Source organism: Myxocyprinus asiaticus, chromosome 3, assembly GCF_019703515.2.
Source record: "Myxocyprinus asiaticus isolate MX2 ecotype Aquarium Trade chromosome 3, UBuf_Myxa_2, whole genome shotgun sequence".
NCBI lineage: Eukaryota > Metazoa > Chordata > Actinopteri > Cypriniformes > Catostomidae > Myxocyprinus > Myxocyprinus asiaticus.
In genome coordinates this window covers 46,922,155-46,934,203 of record NC_059346.1, presented here as the reverse complement: position 1 = coordinate 46,934,203, position 12,049 = coordinate 46,922,155, and positions in this window count along the sequence as shown.

Sequence of the window (12,049 nt, the reverse complement as noted above, 5' to 3'; positions counted from 1 at the left end):
ATTTCAGGTCCCTGGTACTTCTCATGAGTGCTTGTGTATCTTTAGTGTATTTTGTGTATTCCATAATGTGATGTGTCATGTTTGTTTAAATGTCACATTTTCATACAATTACTGATATTTTGATTCATTATATGATTATCTACAGCAGTGACTTCTGTTTCCCATTGTTGCCATTTATTTTTCAGTTATATAATATTAACTCCTTAGTTCTTTTTATTTGAGCTTGAAGTATATAAAAAGGACATGTATGGCAGAATGTTGGCCTCAGTCACCATTCACTTTTATTGTATGCCAAAAAGATGTAATGAAAGTGAGGCAAACATTCTGGCTAACATCTTCTTTAGTGTTTCACAGAGGAAAGAATGTCAAATGGGTTTTAGCAACATGATGAGTAAATTATGACAGAATTTTCATGTTTCTGTGAACTATCCCTTTAAGATTTGACAACAAAGTCTCAAAGTAACTCAATCTTGTGATGCCACTCTTCCACCCCTCCACCTCAATCCCCATCTGACCCTCAAAATGCACCAAATCCCCTCCTCCACTTTTCCAGTGGCCTCATAAATCCTAAGTTTACCCCTTCAAATCACTGGGTTGTCTTTCTTTAGTGCCGCAGTCATACATTGTCACTTTTTTCAAATATGACTCGGTGTGGCAGCATTTTCTTTGTTACATTTTCAAACCCTTATGTGAGTGAATGAAGATGTAAAGGGATCTTTATCTCATAACAGTTTTCTGAAGTCTAAACTGAAGGTCATTTTCATCACTTACACCAGACTGTGGTGAATTAGGGGGCATAGTGAATAAAATTATGTGTGGATGTGATTTCCAGGGTCTGGCGAATTGAATAAATGTGAACTAAGATATAGCTTCCCTTTCTGCTTTGATTTGTTTTGTATATTACCATCAACACCAAGATAAGCCACTAGTGTAAAGATTGTCTGTTGTTGTCAATGCTCCAATGCGTATTCCAGGCATGTGTTGTTGCATCCATAGTTACTCCTAGATTGCATCCTAATTCGCCAAGCATTCTCGTGAGACCACCCACTTCTAATACCCCCCACCAGCATGTGTTCCTCCAGAGTACTGACCTCTGTGCCCCACTACTCTGTTCAGGCCCTGCTCTATCCATAACCCCCATAAACCTCCGCTCAGACATGAGGCTTGACATGGGACGTCTCATTTTCAAATCAATGCTTTCTGGCCCTGCCCAACTTGAGCATTCAAAACAAACACATCAAAACAGGGGGTCCCCTCTCCCACACCCTGAAGCCTCTGATCAAAACAAGTTCTTCAAAGTATTGCAGTGCCAAACATCCACCAAATCCTGTCAAGTGAGCTTTTAAGCTCAAATGAGTTTTTCTAAGCAAATTTTGTAAACATTCATCTCAAGCTATTTAAAAATCATACAAATATCTTGGCTCCATACCAAAGCTTCATTCTATATTGTTGCATGTAGTATATTCAAAGTCAGTTAGGAAAATGAAATTGAGCAATATCAAATTCTGTGGAAGTAAAGTATGTGTGCCAATTGTGAATTGTTTCAAATGTTACATTTGCAGATTGTTTTTACAGTTGTTTAATTTTCAAATCCCATCAACATCCTTCAGATTTTGAAGGGTTTACCACACCGACTATTTTGAACATTTGTTGGTTTCAGCTCTTCAATAAACAATAACTGACAAAAATGTAAATTTGAAACTAAAAAAACAACAACAGGACAGACAAAGGACTGTTTTCTTAGAAGCTGTGTTTCCTGTTCCTTATTAGAACTTTGCTGAATAGGAAAGGCAAGTAATAGATATTAGTACTTAAAACAGAAGAACTTGTTAGAGTGAACTTAGCGTAAGAATATATGGATGGAATATATTGGTCTTACTCAAAATTTACTTAAACTAAAGCTGTTTTCCTCAATATGGAGAGATTTTTTATTTTTTTTTTCACTGATCTCTATTATTATTATTGTTTGCTTCAACAACATCTTAACTTATCAATTTGGCCCAGCTTGTGTGGGATGTTATGTCATAGAGGATACAACACCTACTATACTGGAAGTCCACATATGGATTGGCTTAGGGGGTAAAATAAACACTATGGTCTCGTCTTGATCTCCTGTGAACATTAATTCACTTAACTATATCCAAAAAAACATTAAGCTGGTGTTTCTTGTAGGTGGGAAAGATCTCAGAAAAGATTAATTTCTCTGCAAAAGCACATAGACTGTTAATGTTTCATCGGAGGTGCTCAAACTGCCATACATGCTATGCACATGGGCGGCATTAGGATTTTTGGGCCCCCTGACAACTTTGCACTCTGGGCCCCCTATCTTATTGCCACCCATAATTATTAATAAATGCAAACATAAGCATGATTACACATTCAATAAGAAACACTAAACAAATTGAACTTTGAATAGTTCATTAAAATAACAATGTATTTAATGAACATACACATATTAGAATTTTTGATCATGCCATTAGTTCTGATCATTTAGTGTGTTGGGACTGTGCTTCTAAAGGAAATGTTGGCTTTTTATGTTTTAAATTTTGATGAAGTCATGTCTTTGAATATCTGAAGGCAACCTGGAACCATTTAGAAAGTACAATGCAAAGATCTCTGTGACAACAGAAATTTTAACTGCATGATTTGTCAAGGTGGGGATTCAAACCTACAACCCTTGAAACTATAATCTAGTGCTTAACACACTGAGACACTCAGTTGACATGCCCTCTGAGTGTTAAAGAGACTTCCTGAGGTTAGAGTCAGCACACAAGAGTAGGTTATCTTTTCAACTATAGGTGGCGCTGTCTCCAAACTGCTCAGTTATCCTCAGGACATGATGTGTATGATGCATAACATTTTCTTTGAAATCTGACAATGCTTTTAAAAGATATATCATTTTTTTAATAAAATTCTATGTGGCGGAGGGACAGTATGGCTGACATGAGGAAAAATTGGTATCATTGAAATCCACATGACCTAAGGAATCCACAGACACCAGCAAAACAAAGGCAAAAATCAAAATTATTTACTATCATTTCTGTGAGGCTCAGTCTGGAGATTATTTTGAGCCATTGTTTGGACAAATCGGACAAAGTTTGAAGGAACTGAAACTTTTAAACTGTAAACATCATTATCCAAGATGGAAGCTACTGTAATGGGCAGAGTTATAATGAATAGGGATTCATTTGAATCATTAAGAGTTTGTCCTAGAGGTCCCAAATTTGCTATGGGGACTATTCATGACCACCCCTATCAGTGTGCCAAATGTAATAATTTTCCTACAAACGGTTCTATGGGCTGCCATAGACTCCAATTGGGAGGAAGAAGAAGCATAATAATAATCATAATAATATAGCTGCAAGCAGCAATTATGGGGCCAAGCACTGAAATGGCAGCATTGCACAGCATTAACCACAACCCAGAGATCACATATGACATAAAGCACAAACACACAAAAGGTCCCACATCACCTCAGGATGGATTTGAACCTATAACTTCTAGTTCAACAGGTCACTTCTCAGTCCACTACACCATAACATTACTGGTCACCAATAGGACATACCAAGCATAGAGCAATCACAGCCAATGATCATAGTCATCATAATTAACTTCGTATTCATGTAACTTTACATCAAAATGAAAATCTAAATTTAATTTGAGAAAAGCCCAGCAACCATATAGTTGCCATAATGCAAATATCTCCATAACAAAAGAAATTTGAAAGGCATGATTTGATCCCACAAACTTGAAACCTTAAACCAGTGCTATAACACACTGAGCCACTCACTTGCCATTTCAAATGGATGGCAAAGAGACATTGCAACCTTATAGTCAACACACAAGTGTGGACTATCTTTTGAACTATAGAAGGCGCTGTCTCAACTGCTCAGGTATCCTCAGGATATCATGTTAATGATGCAAAAAAAAAAAAAAAATCTGACAATGCTTTTAAAAGATATATCACTATTTAATAAAATTAAATGTGGCGCAGGGACAGTATGGCTGACATGAGAACAATTGATGTCGTTGAAATCTGCATGACCTCAGGAGTCCACAGACACCGACTCCATGGTTTTAGGACATAAGGTTCAAAAGTTACAGGCAAAAATAGCCATTTTTTTACCCAAAGGTGGCGCTGTCTCCAAACTTTGCATGAACACTCAGCTCATGGTCCTGATGAAGCATACTAAATTTAGTTTTGATTAAAAAAAAAATGCTGCAGAGATACAGCTTTACATCCAGTTTTACATCAACCTCGTTAACTCGCTGCCGTAACTTAAAAAAAGGCAAAAATCTAAATTCTTGATTCTCCTATAATTTCTGTGCGGCTCAGTCTGGAGATTATTTTTAGCCATTGTTTGGACAAATCGGACAAAGTTTGAAGGATGTAAAACTTTTAACTGTAAACATCTTTATCCAAGATGGCAGCTACTGTAATGGGAGGAGTTATAATGTATGGGGGTTCATTTGAAACATTAAGAGGAGAGTAATCAGGCAAAAAATAATTTTGTTTCTAGGACAAACGGTTCAAAAGAAATTTAAATTTTTGGACTGGTGGTGGCGCTATGGAGGTCCCAAATGTAATAATACTCTCTAATAATACTAACAGATACAATTGGTGCCTATGCACCTTTGGTGCTTGGCCCCTAATAATAATAAGAAAATCAACGAAAACAGTAGGTGCCATATGTTGTATATATATATATATATACACCGATCAGCCACAACATTAAAACCACCTGCCTAATATTGTGTAGTTCCCCTTTGTGCCGCCAAAACAGCGCCAACCCACATCTCAGAATAGCATTCTGATATGATAATCTTCTCACCACAATTGTACAGAGCGGTTATCTGAGTTACTGTAGACTTTGTCAGTTCGAAACAGTCTGGCCATTCTCTGTTGACCTCTCTCATCAAAGAGGTGTTTCCATCTGCAGAACTCCATGGCTCCATTCGGAGTAAATTCTAGTGACTGTTGTGTGTGAAATTCCCAGTAGATCAGCAGTTACAGAAATACTCAAACCAGCCCATCTGGCACCAACATTCATCCATGCAATTATCTAATCAGCCAATCATGGGGCAGCAATGCAGTGCATAAAATCATGCAGATATGGGTCAGGAGCTTCAGTTGATGAAGACCAATTCACATCAACCATCAGAATGGGGAAAAAGTGTGATCGCAGTGATTTGGAGCGTGGCATGATTATTGGTGCCAGACGGGCTGGTTTGAGTATTTCTGTAACTGCTGATCTCCTGGGATTTTCACATACAACAGTCTCTAGAATTTACTCCGAATGGTGCCAAAAACAAAAAAACATCCAGTGAGCGGCAGTTCTGTGGATGGAAATGCCTTGTTAATGAGAGAGGTCAACAAAGAATGGCCAGACTGGTTCAAACTGACAAAGTCTATGGTAACTCAGATAACCACACTGCACAGTTGTGGTGAGAAGAATATCATCTCAGAATGCCATTCTGAGATGCGGGTTGCGTTGTTTTGGCAGCATGTGGGGGACCTACACAATATTAGGCAGGTGGTTTTAATGTCGTGGCTGATCTGAGTATATATAAACTCAAAACCATCTAGTCGCACAAATATTTCAACGTTTCCAAAGCTCAAATCAGATCCGAAATTCTGCCTCTGCAGATGGTCTGAACTCCACACAGCCACAGTGTGACACTCCATTTAAAATGACTGATCTCTGGTCTGTCATCTGTCGTTTGTTGGATGCAATGAAAAGGTGGCTTCAGTCCAGTAAGATGAAGAAAATGATCTGCAAAAATGTAATAAGTACTTTTCAAGTTTAAATAAAATTGTAAGGAGTAAAAAGTAAACAAAAATATGTATATTCTTTGGAAATGTAAAAAGTACAAGTATTCCATTTAAATTGCACTTGAGTAAAGTAAAATACTTAAAGGTGCAATATGTAACAATTTTCATGTAATATTTGCCTTTTTTTTTTTTGCTAATGTGTGAACGGCTTGTAACGCAGCTTAAAAAATGAGCCCTTCCCGGACTTCTTAGGTTGCCTATTAAAGCCTGTAGACTGATTTTCATGCGAAGGGAGCGGGTCACATTTGCCGGGAAAATCCAAAGGATGTGACGTTTATGCGCACTCCCGAGAGCCTTGCCTCAGTGCTTCCGCTATTCAACAGCGACAACAAACTGCAACACTAGGTAATGTTATCTTAGAGATGGAATCCAGCAAACGTCCGGCTCCCAGCACAACACCGACTCCTACACAAACTACGAGTAAGCCAAAAAAAAAAAAAAAAACATTTATCTACTGAACCCCATCTGGCTAAGTGGGAATGTGATCGTGGTCGAGCGAAAACTAGAGTGAACATCGGCAGGGCATTTGATTCCTGGAGGGACCTTTTGGGAATCAAAACCGACCCTGAATTGGCATTCTTCTTATTGGACAGGTACATAAGCTTACATAACTGCAAAGCATGTGAAATATAGTGCCATAAGGATTGATCTGTGTAATTTTAGCTAAACTGCAATAACACATGAAATTAATGCTAGACAATGTCCAAGATAATGCAAAAATCTCCATTCATTAGTGTAACATAACTTGGTTATACAGAAAATATATACAATCTGTTATTATAAAACAATAGCACATTGATATATAAAAATGACAGTTGTGATGTCATCAATACTGAATTGTGTCAACATATTTATAACATACAGTCTATTTTATAAACAGCTACTGTCATCATCCACCAAATGAGCTAACAGCTATTGATAAAGCTGGCTAGCTAGCTAACACCGACATAGGCTATCGTATAAATGCAGTCAATGTATCATGCAAAGAAAAGTGATTACTTCAAACTACAGTCTCGCATAGCCAGACCTATATCCACACTTTGTTTTAGCCCTGTTCCAGCACTGGAGAGTCAAATATAATATACATTCTCAAAGTTTGTAGTAAAACAATCATAACTGTATAATTTTAATTATGCTACCTCATCTGTCAGCATGATGTCGGTGATTTGTTTACTGATTTGTTGTTGTTATGCAATTATTAATTATAATAATAACTATAAAACCAGCAATGATGTTGATAATAATGATAATACAAATTATGGACCTCATTAAATATTATTTTAGAATTTTATTGAATTCATCCATCTGCTCAATAGCAAGGTTTAGTAGCAAACCTCAGATAAAAATTCACAAAACCAACAACATTACTAACTTTCTTCAAAGCTTACTTTTTGTTATCTTTCTCTACGTCTCAAGGGGCAGAGTGCTCTGACATCGCAATTTGGTGTGTGCCTTCTCCCATGCAATGAACATTGCGTGACTGTGGCAATGTTTTTGCTAAATAAAATTATGTGGTTCATTACACGTCTCAGGGCAATTCCGAAGTAAAATGTCCACTGTGTGGGGCTAAAAGTGAGTGAAATATTCCCCGAACAGATGAGGTTTTTAAGGTTAATATTCTATTGAGATTTAAATCAACAAGACCTTTTTCCCTTCCCTAAACCTTAAAGCTTAACCTAACCGATAGTGTCATAAAAAGCAAATATGAAACAAAAAAGAAACAAATTCTGAACCAACCATATCATTTTGTGGTGTTTCTATGACACTTTCAGCTCTTGTGTTGACTCACATGCTCTTCAGGACTCGTAACCTGATCCTTTGTATCACATATGCAACACTCTATCAGTTGACCTAACGAATAACTTGAACACACTTAAACAAGCTTGTAAATTTAGTTGGTAATGTAATGCAAACGTTAATATGAGACATGCGCTATAGTCAGGGTTGGGGAGTAACGGAATACATGTAACTGGATTACGTATTTAAAATACAAAATATAAGTACCTGTATTCCACTACATTTACAGTTTAAATCATTGGTAATTAGAATACAGTTACATTCAAAAAGTATTTTGATTACTGAAGAGATTACTTTGCATTTTATTGTCATTTGTTTCATTTAATATTTAGTCCTTTCAGATGGAAAACATTTATACATATAAATGATGCGATCAAAAGTGCATTTGAACAGCAGTGAAACACTTTCTTATGATGTGTTACATTCATACGAGCGGACAGAGAAGTAAGTTTGAAGTAAGTTTGGAGCAGAAGAAATAGAAATAAACCTTGTGTAAATTGTCAGCTTTACGCTAAGTTAAAATGCTATTTCTAGCCATTTTACATGCACATGTTACCAGGCACGATCATATTTTGTTATCAAGAAAATTCACGTTGGATCATAATTTGTTTTTTTCTAGTAAGACCTTTGATATTAGGGCAAAAATCATATTCTTGATAATAATTTTTGTATTGTTTTCCTGTAAAAATTTCTACAAATCCTTAAAACAAGATCAGTTTGATTCATCTTGTTTTAGAAGCAACACTGCATAAGATATTTAGGTTTTTCAGAGAATGTATTTTTAACATGTGTATTTTGTCTTACTGTACTGGCAGAGTTTTTATAGTCAAAAGTAATCCAAAGTATTTAGAATACTTTACTGACCTTGAGTAATCTAACGGAATACATTACAAATTACATTTTACAGCATGTATTCTGTAATCTGTAGTGGAATATATTTCAAAAGTAACCCTCCCAACCCTGGCTATAGTAAAAGTGTTTATATGTCATAAGATAGCATTGTGTGAGAAACAGAGCGAAAAACAATTGTTTATGAACTGATTATCTGCTATTTTACTTGTGATTTGAGTGAAAGGGGATAAAAAATGTTGTTTTAGCACCTCTAGTGTTCATTACACTAGGAAATTGCCGTGTTATGTACAACAGGCCACATAAAATAATTTAGCAAAAATGTAGTTATTGTAACATGATTCTTTGACCAGGCTGCAAATGCCACTGGGGGAGAAATATGATCTGTCGTCTCATCAGAGGCAGTAAAAAGTGACTTAAACCAATCGAATTTAACAACATCCTCTCTCACACAATCTCCTCTCTTGATTTCATTCTAGCTAGGAAAAAAGTTTTTTTTACTTTAACTTATACTTAAGTACAATTTAATATGAATACTTTTTACTTTTACTCAAGTATGTTTTTAGCTTGATATTTGGACTTTTAACTGTATAAGATTTTCACTCAGTATCAATACTTTCACTTAAGTTTAATTTCGGAGTACTTTTTACACCCCCGCCATGCAACTCTTAACACATTGCACAAATTGTAAGTATATTTGCTTTTGGAGGGATAAGCCATTGGGCATCTTAAGATGGATCACACAAACCAGATCACTTTTTATTCTCAAGTGACAGCAGTCATTATTTTAACTTACAAGTGCGAAGTGGCCATCTATCAAAAAATCATGCAGAGAAAGATCGGGGGTTCTGCTGGGCCCCCTGTCTGTCCAGGGCACTTAGAATCATCCTAACCTTCCCCCCTGTTATGCCACCCCTGGTTATGCAAGACAACCATAACTGAGCTCAGACCCCACAAAAAAAAAAAAAAAAAAAAAACCTTTTTGGGGCTTTTAGTCCATGTCTTTTAGTTTTTAGGCTATATACGTATAGTATATACAGTACATATATGCTAGTGTATTCCTAAAAGCTGAAAAACTCACTTTTAGCAGATATACACATTTAAAGTCTTTTTCTTCCAGGAAAACAGACAAAAGAATATTGATGATTTGACTTGCACAAATTTTGGTCCAATAAAATGCTCTCTACAATGAGAATGACCCTACCCCAATAGCAAGTAGCAAATCATGGTTCACGGCTGACATAATGTCCTGCTTGTGTTCCACCCCAAATTTTTGGTTTAAAAGGAAATGTCAAAATAGTAAAGGACACAGCACTTGACAAGTCATTTCATCGTGTCTTTAAAAATAGTAAACTCTTACAAAGCTTATTTATCATTAAGCTATGAACTGACATTTCATCCAGCCTCAGATATAGAAAGACGCTGTAGTTCTGAACCACATTTCTACATCAATTCCCCCAGGGGTTACTTCTTTTATCCGCTTTTTCCCAAGCACAGAAACGGCTCAAGGAAGAAGCTGCACCATTATATCTGTTTAAGAACTGACTTTGTCCCCCACCAAAACCTGCTGAAATGGCACAGCAGGCTGGAGCAACCTGTTCCATTCTGGACATTAACCTAACATATCGATTGTTCTGGGAGCAGAGTGCATTGGTGGTGAGCTGGAGGGTTGTGTGTAGAGAAGCAGAGGAGACACCTGACTGGAGGAGATTTTAATGGACTCTGGCAGGTTCCTGTTGCCATGTCATTGTGCATAAAGTCAGCCTGCCGAACCGCTCAGCTCCCCACAGGAGCAACACCACCTCCAGCCTGAGGATCTTACTGACTCCATTCTTCCACCATCGCTCTGCGCTGACTTCATCTCATGGAGAACATCTTTATGAATGTCATAGATGTTTCACACACCACTGCACAAACACATTTTTTTTTTCTAAACTTTTGAACAGTAAGAAATTAATAGTATTTTTGAAAAATATGTTTCAAAATGACGTACACTTATGAAACGAAGATTCTAGTCATATCAGCCTTAGAGAAAAAGCTGCTTTAAGGCGTGGTCACATTTACCTTTACACGGTGAAATTCTGTGGGCGAAGAAGGCGAGGGTGGACGTTGAGTGCGTGTGAAACTAACAAAAAACAAATTACTAAGCAGCCTCTTTTTTAATGCTGCACTTTATACTCTGTGAGAGAGATGTTAAAAAGAAACTCGCCATTAAAAGGATATCCTTGTTCATTGTGAATATTAAGTATAGCTGGGTACGAAGCACCGCCCACACAGAGGTCACTGCCAAACAAAACAGTTTCCTATTGGTCAACTCAGTGAATCGCCTGTCAAAGTTCACCAAACTTAAACTCCACATGAGGGAAAATTCTTCGCCACTGGAAGTCCATTGTGCGAAATTCAAGATCGCACGGATTCCCTTTGAAATGACTATATCTCGCCAGGGTACTTTTGTCATGACAAGGATTTTTTATTTATTTATATATGTTCCTTGAGGTTCATTTACAGTATTAGTAAAGCTTTTTGGACAAAAAACTGTCATATATTTGTAAAACATAATTATTTTCCACCCTTATTCTGATGCTCTGTCAGAAACGCTCGGTTTTGATGCTGCCACTCCTTTAAGACTTGACAGTAAACGCTTACTGTTATGATTGGTTCTCTGCTCTTGACTGACTTGCTCTCTCCTTGCCATTTCACTGCTTCACTCAGATGTGATTTAAGGTAAAGTAGGCATTGATGTGTTGTTGTGGAGGCGGTCAGATGCAGATGTCTTCACAGTGTAACATCACAATGTGAAGGAAGTAGAGAACGAGTTGTTTTGGCATCTTGGTTTAAACAAATGCTTTTTTTTTTTAGTGATGAGGAAGTTTCTAAGTTCTGCAACTTACTGTATGTTTTTATAATACAATGACCTCTTATATTTAAAAAGATCAAGGACAAATTTATTATTCATGTCATGGCCCCTTTAAAACTAAATGTTTGAGTCCCCAGAGTGATTTTTTTTTTCATGTAAATTTTCTGCTTAAACAGCCCTCATATGGTCATCAAAGAGAGAAATTGTCCCTTTTTCTTACAAGACCGCACAACTACTGCAATACACAAGCATTGCACACAACCCCAGCCGATGATGTAATCTCTAACTGACCCATCCCCCATCAGTGAGGAAGATTCAGTGCAGATTTGAGGGCTTGTGCACTGAGACACCTAATGATTAAGGTATGTTATGAACATCCTCTTTTTCCATTTTCTCAGTCAGAGGGATCCAAAAGACATTTATTGCATATGTTTATTAGAGACATATATATAAATACAACTGTACTAAATTTGAGAGCTCTATATGGATTTATTTTTTCTTAAAATTCCATTATCATTATTTTAATTTATTATAATAACTCATTATAATTATATCTGATTGTAAAATAAACTGATTATTCAATATTGTCATAAATACCTTTGGCTTGCTGACTGGACATTTGTAAGGCACTGTCCCTGCTAAAGCTACTTTGGAACAACATGTATTTTGAAAAGAGCTTTACAAATTAATTGAAATTATATTTATGCTTATAA